At 44.3% G+C, this 14,496-nt stretch overlaps 1 protein-coding gene across 2 annotated transcripts in view; it reads right to left on the reverse strand.

Moving 5' to 3' along the window:
• LOC106573312 (uncharacterized) overlaps positions 1 to 14,496 on the reverse strand; it is a 157,576-nt gene that overhangs the window by 83,850 nt on the left and 59,230 nt on the right. For both annotated transcript variants that reach the window (XR_001321308.3, XM_014148259.3), the window contains exon 2: positions 7,208 to 7,444. The gene's annotated coding sequence lies outside the window, so the exon portion shown is untranslated. The remainder of the gene's footprint in view (positions 1 to 7,207; positions 7,445 to 14,496) is intronic.

A 14,496-nucleotide genomic window follows, 5' to 3' on the forward strand; every position in this document is an offset into this window, starting at 1 on the left:
AAAGGCAACGTCTTCTCATGCTTTGTTAATTTCAAAAAATCTTATGACTCAATTTGGCATGAGGGCCTGTTATACAAATGGTGTTGGGGGAAAAACATACGACATTATAAAATCCATGTACTGAAACAAAACGTGTGCGGTTAAAATTGGCAAAAAACACATCCTATCCCTGTCTCACCGGGGGGTGAGACAGGGATGCAGCTTAAGTTCCACACTCTTCAACATATATATCAACGAATTGGTGAGGGCACTAGAACAGTCTGCCGCACCCGGCCTCACCCTACTAGAATCTGAAGTCAAATGTCTACTGTTTGCTGATGATCTGGTGCATTTGTCCCCAACCAAGGAGGGCCTACAGCAGCACCTAGACCTTCTGCACAGATTCTGTCAGACCTGGGCCCTGACAGTGAATCTCAGTAAGACAAAAACAATGGTGTTCCAAAAAAGGTCCAGTTTCCAGGACCACGAATACAAATTTCCATCTAGACACCGTTTCCCTAGAGCACACAAAAAACGATACATACCTCGGACTAAACATCAGCGCCACAGGTAACTTCCACAAAGCTGTGAACAATCTGAGAGACAAGGCAAAAGGAACATAAAATTCAACATACTAATTAGGACCTGTCAAAAATACTTGAATCAGTTAAAGAACCTACTGCCCTTTATGGTTGTGAAGTCTGGGGTCCGCTCACCAACCAAGAATTCACAAAATGGGACAAACACCAAAATATCCTCTGTGTATAATGTAAAACACCAAATATTGCATGCAGAGCAGAATTAGGCTGATACCCGCTAATTATCCAAATCCAGAAAAGAGCCGTTAAATTCTACAAACACCTAAAAGGAAGCGATTCCCAAACCTTCCATGACAAACCCATCACCTACAGAGAAATTAACTTGGAGAAGAGACCCCCCGGGGAAACTGGTCCTGGGGCTCTGTTCACAAACACAAACAGACACCACAGAGACCCAGGACAGCAACACAATTAGACCCAACCAAATCATGAGAAAAAAACAAATAATTACTTGACACATTGGAAAGAATTTACAGAAAAACAGAGCAAACTAGAATGCTATTTGGCCTTAAACAGAGAGTACACAATAGCAGAATACCTGACCTCTGTGACTGACCCAAAATTAAGGAAATCTTTGACTATGTACAGACTCAGTGAGCATAGCCTTGCAAATGAGAAAGGCCGCCGAAGGCAGACCTGGCTCTCAAGAGAACACAGGCTATGTGCACGCTGCCCAGAAAATGAGGTGGAAACTGAGCTGCATTTCCTAACCTGATGCCAAATGTATGACCATATTAGAGACACATATTTCCCTCAGATTACACTGACCCACAAAGAATTCGAAAACAAATCCAATTTTGATAACCTCCCATATCTATTGGGTGAAATACCACAGTGTGCAATCACAGCAGCAATATTTGTGACCTGTTGCCACAAGTAAAGGGCAACCAGTGAACAACAAACACCATTGTAAATTAAACCAATATTTATGTTTATTTATTTTCCCTTTTGTACTTTAACTATTTGCCCATCATTACAACACTGTATGTAGACATAATGACATTTGACGTCTTTATTCTTTTGCAACTTTTGTTTATTATCTATTTCACTTGCTTTGGCAATGTTAACATAAGTTTCCCATGCAAATAAAGCTCTAAATTGAATAAAAATTGAATTGAAATTGAATTGAGCGAGAGAGAGTGAGAGAGAAAAAGCGAGAGAGCGTGAGAAAGACACAAACATACACAGAAAAAGAACCACACACACAGACACACACACACAGACACACACACACACAGACACACAGAACTCTGTTCACACACACACACACACAGCCAGCCAGTCAGCCCCAGCAGTCTCTTCCCCAGTCCAGTCCACACACACACACACACACACACACACACACACACACACACACACACACACACACACACACACACACACACACACACACACACACACACACACACACACACACACACACACACACACACACACACACACACACACACACACAGCCAGCCAGTCAGCCCCAGCAGTCTCTTCCCCAGTCCAGTCAGGTCTGTTTTTGGGGGGATTTGCAGGGGAGCTGAGGAGAGGCTCTTCACATGGAAGGTGTGACCTGACAAACAGAGACATATGGTAGGACTGATTTTTTTGGGGGAAATGTGTTCTGTGTGAGGAGGAGGAAGGGAAGGACTCTCCCCCTCTTTCTCTCTTTGTCATGTGTTTTGCATTAGCTCTGTCCTGAGTCTGCTCAGCTTCAAGAGCCTCAGCCTCCAAATCCTATTCATTACACATCATCTACATACCTGCTGCTGCCTGCTGCTGGACGCAGCTAGGAAATAATGCCCCAAGCTGGCTCTTGGTGATTGTGTGCGTGTGTGATGTGTGCATGCCCATGTGCGTGCATGTGCATGTGTGCGTGCGCCCGTGTGTGTGCTCAGTCAGACCTGCAGTGTGTGTGTGTTAGTTGTTCTGTGAGGAAGCAGTGTAGTAGATGGTGATTGTGTTGCTGAGGAACAGTGTTGTGTTGTACCAAGCAGATACTTCACACAGAAGATCACTTACTGGAGATCAACACTGAGTCAGACCTGAACACATCCTATTTAAGAACATACCATCCCAAATAAAATGTATCACTCAACCTTTACCAAGAGCCCATCTATTTTCACATGTATCTACCCGAAGCTGTTAGATGTCTTGCCAACTCCTAACAATGACAATAGGAGTTGTTAAGACAGCACAACCAGATCTAGGATCAGGTTAGAAATACACCTCATTTCACTATTTCACAATGTGCCATTCCTGTGATGTAACCATGACATCACCATCGGTCACCAAGGGCAACTATTGCCGGGAACTGAGATCTCGGAAATCTCTGACTTCCGACTTCAGTGAGTTCAAGACAACTGGGAAAACAATGAGCTCCGACTCTGAAAAATAATGTTGAAAGGTCATCCAACTCTGAATTCCAAGTCGGGAACTCCGGCTTCTTTCTAGAACTATGACTTTCCGACCAGAAGATCACTGACGTCATGATTTTACCTTGTTTTTTCAGAGTTCCCAGTTGTCTTGAACGCACCATAAGTATAAAGGACAAAACTTTTCTTCCTTTTCAAGTTGTTGCCGGTGTGTGTGTGTTTGTTTGTGTGTGTGTGTGTGTGTCTGTGTGTGTTTGTGTGTGTGAGACACTCACTACCGCAGCTAAAAGCGATTCAGTCTTCTCCTTTCAACACTGGTGAGACACGGTGGACACTCAGGCGGGGAATTAAGGCTTCAAAAACCTCTGTCATGTTACATAACCATTCCAACAACCGCGTTGTTGATATGGTAAACAACATTGTCCATGACCATGTCCTTTATGCATATGTTAAAGCCAGGAGTTTTTTTCCGACCATGTGCATGTGACCTACCCGGGAAAAACTCCTGGCCTTACACAGTAGCTAAGGTAAATCAGACTGATCTGATCTCGAGGTACTTGGCCATATATAGCTATGCATCCTGCTATAACTAGGGCCCAGAGTTTTTCCTGGTCAGTTCATGACAAAAAAACTCCTGGCCCCTATTTAGACCACATCACTGAAGTCTTCACTTTAGTCAGGGTGAGCTCAAACCCCTTAATCACAGTACAGATGTAGGATCTTAATTTGATACAGCAGGAATATAATCCTGCAGCAACAGGAAATGTTAATTATTACATGGATTATAATTAACGGACACTGCAAGTTTTACATTTCTTGAATTGCCGGAAAGTTCTCCTACAACAGGGCGATCAAATTAAGATCCTACATCTGTAGTTGGGGTTATAGTCATTTATTCCTGTGCTGTTGGATGTTTGATGCCAGCTCCTGAGGTTAACCCTGCCTCACCCTGCTGTCTCCTCACTGAGTTGAGGGTTAAACTAAGGGGGGTTGGTTTAATGGTGATAGCCCCCTCTAGGAGACTTTGAAGATGTGTTTTTATTTATTTATTTTATTTAACTAGGCAAGTCAGTTAAGATTAAGAACAAATTCTTATTTACAATGACAGCCTAAGAACAATGCCTTGTTCAGGAGCAGAACGACAGATTTCTTTTAACTTTGTTAGCTCAGGGATTCGATCTAGAAACCTTTCGGTTACTGGCCCAACGCTCTAACCACTAGGCTACCTGCCACCCAGCATTGATGACACTGTTGATCTTTCCATACCGCGTGTATGTGTCTCTGTCTGTGCTCGTGTCCACGCGTGCCTGTGTATGTGTGTCTGTCTGTGCTCGTGTCCACGCGTGCCTGTGTATGTGTGTCTGTCTGTGTATAATAAGATTTACAGGGGTGAAGTGTAATGTTACATTAACTAACACAGGGAAAGGCAGTAGGAGGGCTTTGGGACGGCTTAGGGGCCTAACAAACAGAGGCATCAACCACCCAGAGAGGAAGTCAACAAGAGATGCCTTCCTTTGTAAACCCTGTGGCCCCCCTGGCAACAACCAACAGCCACCGGCAACAAGAGCAGCCACTGGCATACAGTACATGTGTGCAACGAATATGCCATCTGTACCCAGTGACAGCTTTGCAATCAGCACCAAACAAGACTGCACCGCAAACAGGAAAACAATGCAGAAATGTGGGAGGGATATAGGGTTAAGGGGAGAAGAGAGAGAGAGAGCTAGGAAGACAGGCAGGCAAGCAGGCAGGCCACTGTAGAGTGAGATCCAATCTCTCTCGACTTACAGTTTTGACGGAAGAGGAAGTGCAGTAAAGCAGAAAAACTGCCCTAAAGCCCTGATGTCAGTAATCAGTAAAGTGCAGTAAAGCAGAAAAAACTGCCCTAAAGACCTGATGTCAGTAATCAGGTCTTTACTGTAGGCTGATTATAGTACAGACACTTTCACTGCTGAGGGGCATTGCAGTAAAGTGGTGTTAACTCCTGCAAAGACTCCCCATGGAGAAGATTATGGAACAAACAGCGCTGTTGGGTGGACTGCAGTAAAGTGGTTTTTAGTGTTGCTTTTACTGTTGCCGAGTGGGGCTCTAATGACCAGCCAACGATACCATGATGCTCTCTCTTCTCCCAGTGTGTGTGTGTGTGTGTGTGTGTGTCATCCCAGTCTTCTACAGACCTATAACCCCCTTTTAAACACACTACTGTTGCACACTATAGACTCCTTACAGAAATAAAATATCCTATTATGTAACTAAGGAAGTCTACTGAAGATTGTTCTCTTTCTTTGTTTTGTGGAGATTTTTTAACTTGCCCTTTAAATCTCTTTACATGATGTATCCCCTATTTCACTCTATTCTCTCTATCCTTCTGTCTATTTTTACCTTTCCCTCTTCTCTTATTTTCTCTGTCTTTCATAATCTTCTTTCTCTGTGTCCTCCTTTTTCTCTCCTACTTCTTTTCTTTCTTTCCTTCCCCCTCTCTCCAGCCAGCTCTGGAAAGTCCATTCACACAGTGACACAAGGACTGTCTCCTCTCCCTCCTTCATGGCAGACCAGACCGTCAGCCTATGTTTTTTCAATTAACCCAGGCTCCTGTACACTATTCAGGAGAGCATTTGGCCGGCATAGGCAGAAAACAAATGGAAAGTCACTTAGGATCTCCCTCCGGGAGGGAGAGACTTCAGAAAGACCCATTCCCCCTAGAAGTCCCAGAAACAGAGCAGTAGTAGTAGCACAATCAGACAATTAAAAGGAGAAAATAAAGCAAGAGGCCTATACTCCATCCCAAATGGCACCCTATTCTCATAGGGCTCTGGTCAAAACTAGTGCACTATATAGGGAATAGGGTGCTACTTGGAAGCATGTAGGAGTCTGTGATGATAGGGGTGAAGGCTTCACCGCAGGGTGTCAGTGTGCACTTGAAGGGGATAGTGGGCCTAAAAGAGGGGGAGTTGAAGTAGTGCATATGGACGGATTTCCATGGGAATGTGGATGAAAGCGAGTGGGGTGAAGTGGTGGGGCTGGGGCCGGTGGTGCCCGGCGGGGAGAGGGGACAGATGCAGTAGGACTCACATCAAAGCTGCTGTCACTGGGCTGCAGATGAGGAACGCATGCAAACTGTCTCCTTTCCCTCTCCACTCTGTCTCTCTTCCTCTCTCTCCCTCTGTCTTATTTACAGAGATGAGCTCCAAACAGCCCCGAGGATCGGCCTGCCCCGCAGCAGAGCAAATAAACACACTGTCACTGACACACACTATGTCTTTCACCGGCACACATAGTCCTCTCTCTCTCTCTCTCACTCACTCACTCACTCACTCACTCACTCACTCACTCACTCACTCACTCACTCACTCACTCACTCACTCACTCACTCACTCACTCACTCACTCACTCACTCACTCACTCACTCACTCACTCACTCACTCACTCACTCACTCACTCACTCACTCACTCATACATACAGGAGAGGGCCTGACACAGCCTAGCACAGATTAGTCCATCACAGCTCAGCTAAGTACAGCAGAGCACAGTTTAGACTAGTCCAGTTTAGAAGTTTACAGTAGGTCAGTAGAGATAAGAATCATTGTACAGTCCAGCCATGTTTGCAGACTAGTTTATCAAAGCTGGAAAAAAGTCCAACCCAGCCCAGCCAGTTGAGTCCAGCCCAGCCTAGTCCAGCCCAGTTGAGTCCAACCCACTCTAGTCCAGCCCAGTCTTGTCCAGCCTAGTTGAGTCCAGCCCATTCTAGTCCAACCTAGCCCAGTTCAGGCAGTCTAGCCCAGCCCAGTCTAGTCCAGACAGTATAGCCCAGCCCAGTCTTGCCCAGACAGTCTAGCCCAGCCCAGTCTAGTCCAGACAGTGTAGTCCAGCCCATTCTAGTCCAGACAGTCTAACCCAGACCAGTCTAGTCCAAGCCTGGTAGAGAATTCTCAGTATTTATAGTCCTTTATAAAGTCACATTATGAGTGAACTTAACATAAACATAGCAAAAGGAACACTGTCAGCATCACCAAACTGTCAAAAAGGGACAAAAGACGAAGAGTACATAATGGAAAAAGATCTGTGACAGAGTGTGTGTATGCGTCTGTGTATGTGTGTCTGAATTTGTTTGCGGTGGGAAGAGGGATGAATGGAGGTTGCCCCCACACCCCCTCACCCCTCACGCACACCTAGATAGACAGACATCCAGACAGACATACAGACTTCACTGGTGCAGACAACACACACTGACACATCAACAGCAGCTGTAGTTGTCTAAACTCTTACCTCAGGAGCGGTATAGTATAGCCAGCACTGGGGAAAGCCTCACATCTGTAGCAGTAGTAGTTGCTCTCCCTTTCTCTCTCTCTTTCTCAGCGGAGTGCAGACAGCCAGTCACACAGGCTAGCAGCGCAGAGCGTAGTGGAGCGCACAGCAGAGCAGAGCAGGGCTCAGTACACGTTAGAAGCAGAGAGAGCACTGGAGCTGTGCAGCCCCTGGGCCCGTCCACACAGACTCTGCCTTCTGAGGATGAAAAGAGAAGTCTTCATTACCAGCTGCAGAACACGCCTCCTCCCTCAGTCCCCCTTCCTCTCCCTCCTTCCCTTCCCTTCCCCTTCTCCCTCCCTCCCCTCCACACTCCCAGCCAGTAGCACGCTCCAGGTCTTGTCCCAGCCAAGTGAGAGGGATCAGACTGCCAAAGAAAATCTCAAGTCCCACTCGCCTGCCAGTGCAGTGCACAGGGAGAAAGGGAGAAAGAGAGAGGGAGGGAGAGAGAAAGTGTGAGAGAGAAAAAGTGTGAGCGAGAAAAAGGGCATGAGAGAGAGAGGGAGGGAAGAAGGCTGGAGAAAAGAAAGACGGTGGAAGATTAGAAATAAGGAGAAAGAGATTAAGAGGGGTAGAAAGTAAGAGTGAATGAGAGGAGGAAGGTAAAAAGGAAGGAGAGAGAGAGAGAAGGGAATAGAAGAGAACATGTGTGTGAGAGAAGGGGGGCTAGAAGGGAGGGAGAGAGAAAAAGAGAAAGGAAAGAGAAAGGGAGGAAGAAGACAGCTGCCACAGATAGGGGGAGAAAGAGAAGTAAAGAAGAATAAAAGAGAGACAAAAAAAAGTTTAATCAGGGGGATGTTGGAGGTTCTAATTAGGGTTTGCTGTAAGAAACATCCGATCAAACAGGCTGCTTGGCTTTCTGGAACTGAAGGAATGTGTGTCACCAACTCCTCTCCTCTCCCTCTTCTTTCATTCTTTCATTCTCAACAACTGTACATGAGGATGATACTTTACATTCGTCAGCCTTCGGCCCACCATTTTGCCTTTCCTTTCCTCTCCTTTTCCTTCCCTTTCTCCTTGGCTCCCTCTTTTTTCTTCCTGTGAACGCTCACCCCATCAGACAGGAAACTGGGCCTTAAAGGACTGGCTGTTTACTGTCTATAATTATGAGAGGGGCCGGGCACACTGACTGCACTCAACCCAACCAGTCAGCCAGGCAGACAAGGCAGTTAGAAAGCCCTGCCCCCAATGCCACCACACACAGACCCAAGAAGACCAAGCCAAACCAGGGAATGGAGAGAGAAAGAGAGAAAGAGGAGAGAGAGGGGGGTAGAGTAAAAGATAAAAGGAGAGAAGGGGGAAGGAGAGAAAATAATAAAGAAGGGGTGAAAAGAGAGGAGAATGGAGAGACTTAGCAAGAGAAAGGAGAAAGGAGGGAAGGGACACCGAGAGAGAGAAATGGGACAGGAAAGGGAGAAAGAAGGCAGACAGAGGGTGAGAGCGAGATAGAGACAGAGAAAGAAACTTCCAAATTCAAGATCTGTATTCATGAAACTACAGAAACATCATGGAGAAGGGGGACTGGGTCTCAGTCAGAATTAAATGGAGATGATTGCAAAACAGAAAAGGAACCAAAAACGTTATTTCCATCCCACTTCCTCAAGCTGTAACTGCAAACTTGTTTCCCAACACCTTCAATTTGGTTCTGGAAAGTGTTCAGGTCATGCTCCAGTTCATGGTATTGCATTAGTCAGGGCCATGATCCAATTAAAAAGAGCCACCACCACAACACAACGTCACTACATCCGCCCTGCCTGCGCCCGTTTTCTTACTATTATAGGTAACCTTAAGTCTGAATATTAATTAATTGACTCCATGGGTCATGAAATGTGGTTTAACCAATTTACACTACTGGTCAAACGTTTTAGAACACCTACTCATTCAAGGGTTTTTCTTTACTTTTACTATTTTCTACATTGTAGAATCATAGTGAAGACATTAAAAACTAGGAAATAACACATATGGAATCATGCAATAACCAAAAAAGTGTTAAACAAATCAAAATATATTTTATATTTGAGATTCTTCAAAGTAGCCACCCTTTGCCTTGATGACAGCTGTGCACACTATTGGTCTTCTCTCAACCAGCTTCACCTGGAATGCTTTTCCAACAGTCTTGAAGGAGTTCCCAAATATGCTGAGCACTTGTTGGCTGCTTTTCCTTCACTCTGCAGTCCGACTCATCCCAAACCATCTCAATTTGTGGAGGACAGGTCATCTGATGCAGCACTCCATCACTCTCCTTCTTGGTTAAATAGCCCTTACACAGCCTGGAGGTGTGTTGGGTCATTGTCTTGTTGAAAAACAAACGATAGTCCCACTAAGCCCACCCAGATGGATGGCGTATCGCTGCAGAATGCTGTGGTAACCATGCTGGTTAAGTGTGCCTTGAATTCTAAATAAATCACAGACACTGTCACCAGCAAAGCACTCCCACACATCACACCTCCTCCTCCATGCTTTACTGTGGGAAATACTCATGCAGAGATCATCTGTTCACCCACACTACATCTCACAAAGACACGGTGGTTGAAACCAAAAATCTACAATTTTGACTCCAGACCAAAGGACAAATTTCCACCGGTCTAATGTCCATTGCTCATGTTTCTTGCCCCAATTAAGTCTCATCATTTAATTTGTGTCCTTTAGTCGTGGTTTCTTTGCAACAATTTGACCACGAAGGCCTGATTCACGCAGTCTCTTCTGAACAGTTGATGTTGGGATGTGTCTGTTACTTGAACTCTGTGAAGCATTTTTTTGGGCTGCAATTTATGAGGCTGGTAACTCTATTGAACGTATCCAGAGGTAGCGGTAACTCTGGGGTCTTCCTTTCCTGTGGCGGTCTTGATGAGAGCCAGTTTCATCATAGCGCTTGATGGTTTTTGCGACTGCACTTGAAGAAACTTTAAAAGTTCTTGACATTTTCCGTATTGACTGACCTTCATGTCTTAAAGTAATGATGGACTGCTATAATTGATTGCTATAATATGGACTATAATATAATAGGGCTATCTTCTGTATACCCCCCTACCTTGTCAACACAACTGATTGGCTCAAATGCATTAAGAAGGCACACCTGTTATTTGAAATGCATTCCAGGTGACTACCTCATGAAGCTGGTTGAGAGAATGCCAAGAGTGTCACACCCTGATCTGTTTCACCTGTCCTCGTTATTGTCTCCACCCCCTCCAGGTGTCGCTTGTTTTCCAAAGTGTATTTATCCCTGTGTTTCCTGTCTCTCTGTGCCAGTTCGTTTTGTATGTCCAAGCCTACCAGCGGGTTTTCCCGATTTCCTGCTTTGCCTTTTCTCCTTTTTCTAGTCCTCCCGGTTTTGACCCTTGCCTGTTCTGGACTCTGTACCCGCCTGCCTGACCATTCTGCCTGCCCTGACCTCGAGCCTGTCTGCCACTCTGTACCTTCTGGACTCTGATCTGGTTCCGTTTGGATTTATGAAACATCTTAAACTCCAACCATCTGCCTACTGTGTCTGCATTTGGGTCTCGCCTTGTGTCATGATAAAGAGTGTGCAAGCTGTCATCAAGGCAAAGGGTGGTTACTTGAAGAATCTCAAATTGAAAATATGTTTTGATTTGTTTAACACTTTTTTGGCTATGTGTTATTTCATAGTTTTGATGTCTTCACTATTATTCTACAATGTAGAACATAGTACAAATAAAAGAAAAACCCTTTAATGAGTAGGTGTTCTAAAACATTTGACCGGTAGTGAGTGTTTCCTCATATAGTTTGTTTTCAACAATTCAATCATATTTTTCACCAAAATAAGTATTTTCAATAAAAAACAAATGTTCCCTATGCTTAGTCCACCATACTTTTTACTAACATACCAACCATTTGGTTGTCCAAATTTTTACAAAATGCGTGCTTTTTAACCTTTTTACATTTTAACTATTTATTTTCATATCCCTACTCTTCAAGGTCTCTACTAACAGGAATGGTGCAATATTAATCCCTCACCAACTGAATCCCTGCCTTTTATCCTGTATTGTTGGTGACAGATTTTTGTGTTTTCTTACAGCCCTCTGACTGGGCAAAGTTCGAGGGCCATAACACTGAACTGCAGTAACCCAAAAGGATACAAATTATGTAAATCGATGCAGGAGGGCTGGGGTTGTTGACCAATCAAGTGAAATTTAAAATCCACTTCTAAATCCATTGTCAAAACATGCTCTACCAATCGGTTGAGAAAAGGCTTAAAGGGTTCAAAAACATTACAAGGAGAGAGACTAGTATACTTCAACAACTATTGAGAGAGAGAGAAATAAGAGAGTGTGAATTGATACAGATAAAAAGAGAGAGTGCGTGCGGAAGGGAATACAAGGGGAAGGAGGGAGGGTGTATGTGGTTATCTGGGAAACATTACCACCTACACAGACCCTGTCAATGGCATAATGGGGTCCCTCAGAGACACACACGGCCCTTACGCGGCTGTTTTATGGTTTAATCTGAGTCTTCAGAGGTAGAGTGTTAATCCAGTGTTAATCCACCCACTGAAAGCCTGTGTTTGTAATGTCTTCTGAGGAATCAAACAGCTCTACTCTCGTGGCGATGGTTAAGACATTAAAACAGCATGCAACAGTGGGAAGACAATACGGCAATGGGAGGAGGAACGAGTCTCTTTGTCTGACACTCACTTAAGTCTTTAAAATCCCTTAGTTGTGGTGCCATGGCATTGCCATAGAGAAAGATTCACAAGCACACTGGGACACAGTGAGGCAAATGTCTTACCAATCGACCAGTAGGGGCTCTGTTGCGTTGCGCTGAAGCAGGCACTCTAAGGCAGAGTTGAGTCAAAGTCAAAGTCTCTCTCTCTCTCTCTCTCTCTCTCTCTCTCTCTCTCTCTCTCTCTCTCTCAATTTAATTCAATTTCAATTTAAGGGGGTTTATTGGAATGGGAAACATATGTTTACACTGCCAAAGCAAGTGAAATAGATAATAAACGAAAGTGAAATAAACAATAAAAAATGTACAGTAAACATTAAACTTACAAAAGTTCCAAAATAATAAAGAATCTCTCTCTCTCTCTCTCGCTCGCTCTCTCTTGCTCTCTCTCGCACTCTCTCACCCACCCCCCTGGTCTGCCACTCTTTTTCTGTCTCAGTAGGGGAGGATGGAAGGATGCCCAATGTGGCTCTCAATTTCATGACGGAGGTTAATTGAATGGCCAGTGGTCCCTGTCAGTTTAGATGGATTATGGTCAAAGTTAGGGGTCCTTGTCAGGAGCAATATGTCCCACCTTTATTCTGGTTAATTCACAGCACCCAATATTGACTTAAACAGACTAATAAAGAGAGGCAGATGGGAGAAGGGAAGAGGGGGAGGGAGAGTGAGAGATACAGAGACGGACACAGACAGACAGAGAGACAGAGGTGAGAGAGCGACAGACAGAGACTGAGGAAATGGAAAGAGAGTGAGAAAGCAAGCGAGCACAATAAAGACAAAGAAGGTGAGATTTTCTAAGCTTTTGAATTACTGTTGAACTAATGTTGTGACTATAATCAGATACAAACAGCGCATACCCCAAGCCTTGAACCATGGCTATTAAGTATCTGTATACACTCAATACAGGGACACAGCAGCATGCTTCAAAAGCCTGCCTGATTGCATATGAAAACAACCATAATGACAGCCTGATTAAAAGGACAACATTCAATATCAGATTTTGCAGCTATAGGAGTCGCTATCCAAACACACGGTGTCTTTAGAGAAGCCAATGTACACAGACCAGAGGCAGGCCCCCGGAGAAAGGACAACACCAGCATCACATAAGGAGTAAGGACTGCACAGTATAAAAACAGACTGACACATGCACACACACAAGTGTGATCGTGACGCACGCACATGCGCACGCACGCACAGACACACACACACGCACGCACACACACACACAGTGTCTGTGATTGGGTTTCAACGCCCAGCGGAAAAGTCTATGCGTGTACAATATAATGCCCTGGCTCTCTGACAAGGCCACTGTAGTCATGAACCAAACACACTATGTAAACAGACAGGTACACTGACATGCTGGGATTGGACCAAAAGGTTATTGTGTCATAATGAAAAACCCTAATACAACCATAAAGGGTTATTTGGCTTGTCCCTAAAGGAGAACCCTTTTTGGCCCCAGGTAGAACCTCTTCACCCAACGAAGAACCCTCAAAGAACTCTACAAAAATGAGTTCTTTGAGGGTTCTTCGTTGGGCAACTGAAGATCTCTTTATGGTTATAAGTAGCACGTTTTTAGCACTTAAGAGTGAACTGTGGGTTGAGATCCCGCCTAAGTAGAGTAAAAATCTTAATACTCCAGTATACTACGGTAAAGATTGTATTGAATTTAGAAGAGAGTGGTTGGGGGTGCATGTGCGACTGTGGTCAGCTTTTGGTAAGGATTCTGGGATTAATCTAATGTTGTTGTGAAATTGATATTTCACCCATAAGGGCCTGAATTTGAAGCAGAGCCTGACACAGATGGAATAGAGGGAAGGAATGCTGTGTCGCACACAGAAAACCTTTGTGATGTCTCAAAGTGAATAAATAACTTATAACTTAACATCCTCAATGTTTCCAGACTGAATATGGAGATTGTTCCAGTCCGGTCCTGGAGCTTGTTCATACAAGGACAGTAATGGCTTGTATAATACTAGTCCAAACAAGCACATTTGGTGCGCAGCAAAGATCAGTAGAATAGCCGTTTCAGATTTGACTATATAACACACATTCTCCTACTCACACAGCAGCCTCAGGTGTTAAAATGGTATTTTCCTACTGCTGAAAAACATTATAAAAACGCAAATAAAACATACAGTGCATTCGGAAAACATTCAAACCCCTTGACTTGTTCCACATTTTGTTACTTTACATCCTTATCTTAAAATTGATTAAATAAAATTTGAAATTGAGCTCAGGTGCATCCTGTTTCCATTGATCAACCTTGTGATGTTTCTACAACTTGATTGGAGTCCACCTGTAGAAAATTCTATGAACTGGACATGCCTTGGAAAGGCACACACCTGTCTATATAAGGTCCCACAGTAGACAGTGCATGTCAGAGCAAAAACCAAGCCATGAGGTCGAAGGAATTGTCGGTAGAGCTCCGAGACAGGATTGTGTTGATGTACAGATCTGGGGAAGGGTACCAAATTATTTCTGCAGCATTGAAGGTCTTCAAGAACACAGTGCCATCTATCATTCTTAAATGGCAGAAGTTTGGAACCACCAAGACTCTTCCTAGGTCA

The sequence above is a fragment of the Salmo salar genome, chromosome 16 (assembly GCF_965601325.2).
Source record: "Salmo salar chromosome 16, fSalSal1, whole genome shotgun sequence".
Taxonomy (NCBI): Eukaryota; Metazoa; Chordata; class Actinopteri; order Salmoniformes; family Salmonidae; genus Salmo; species Salmo salar.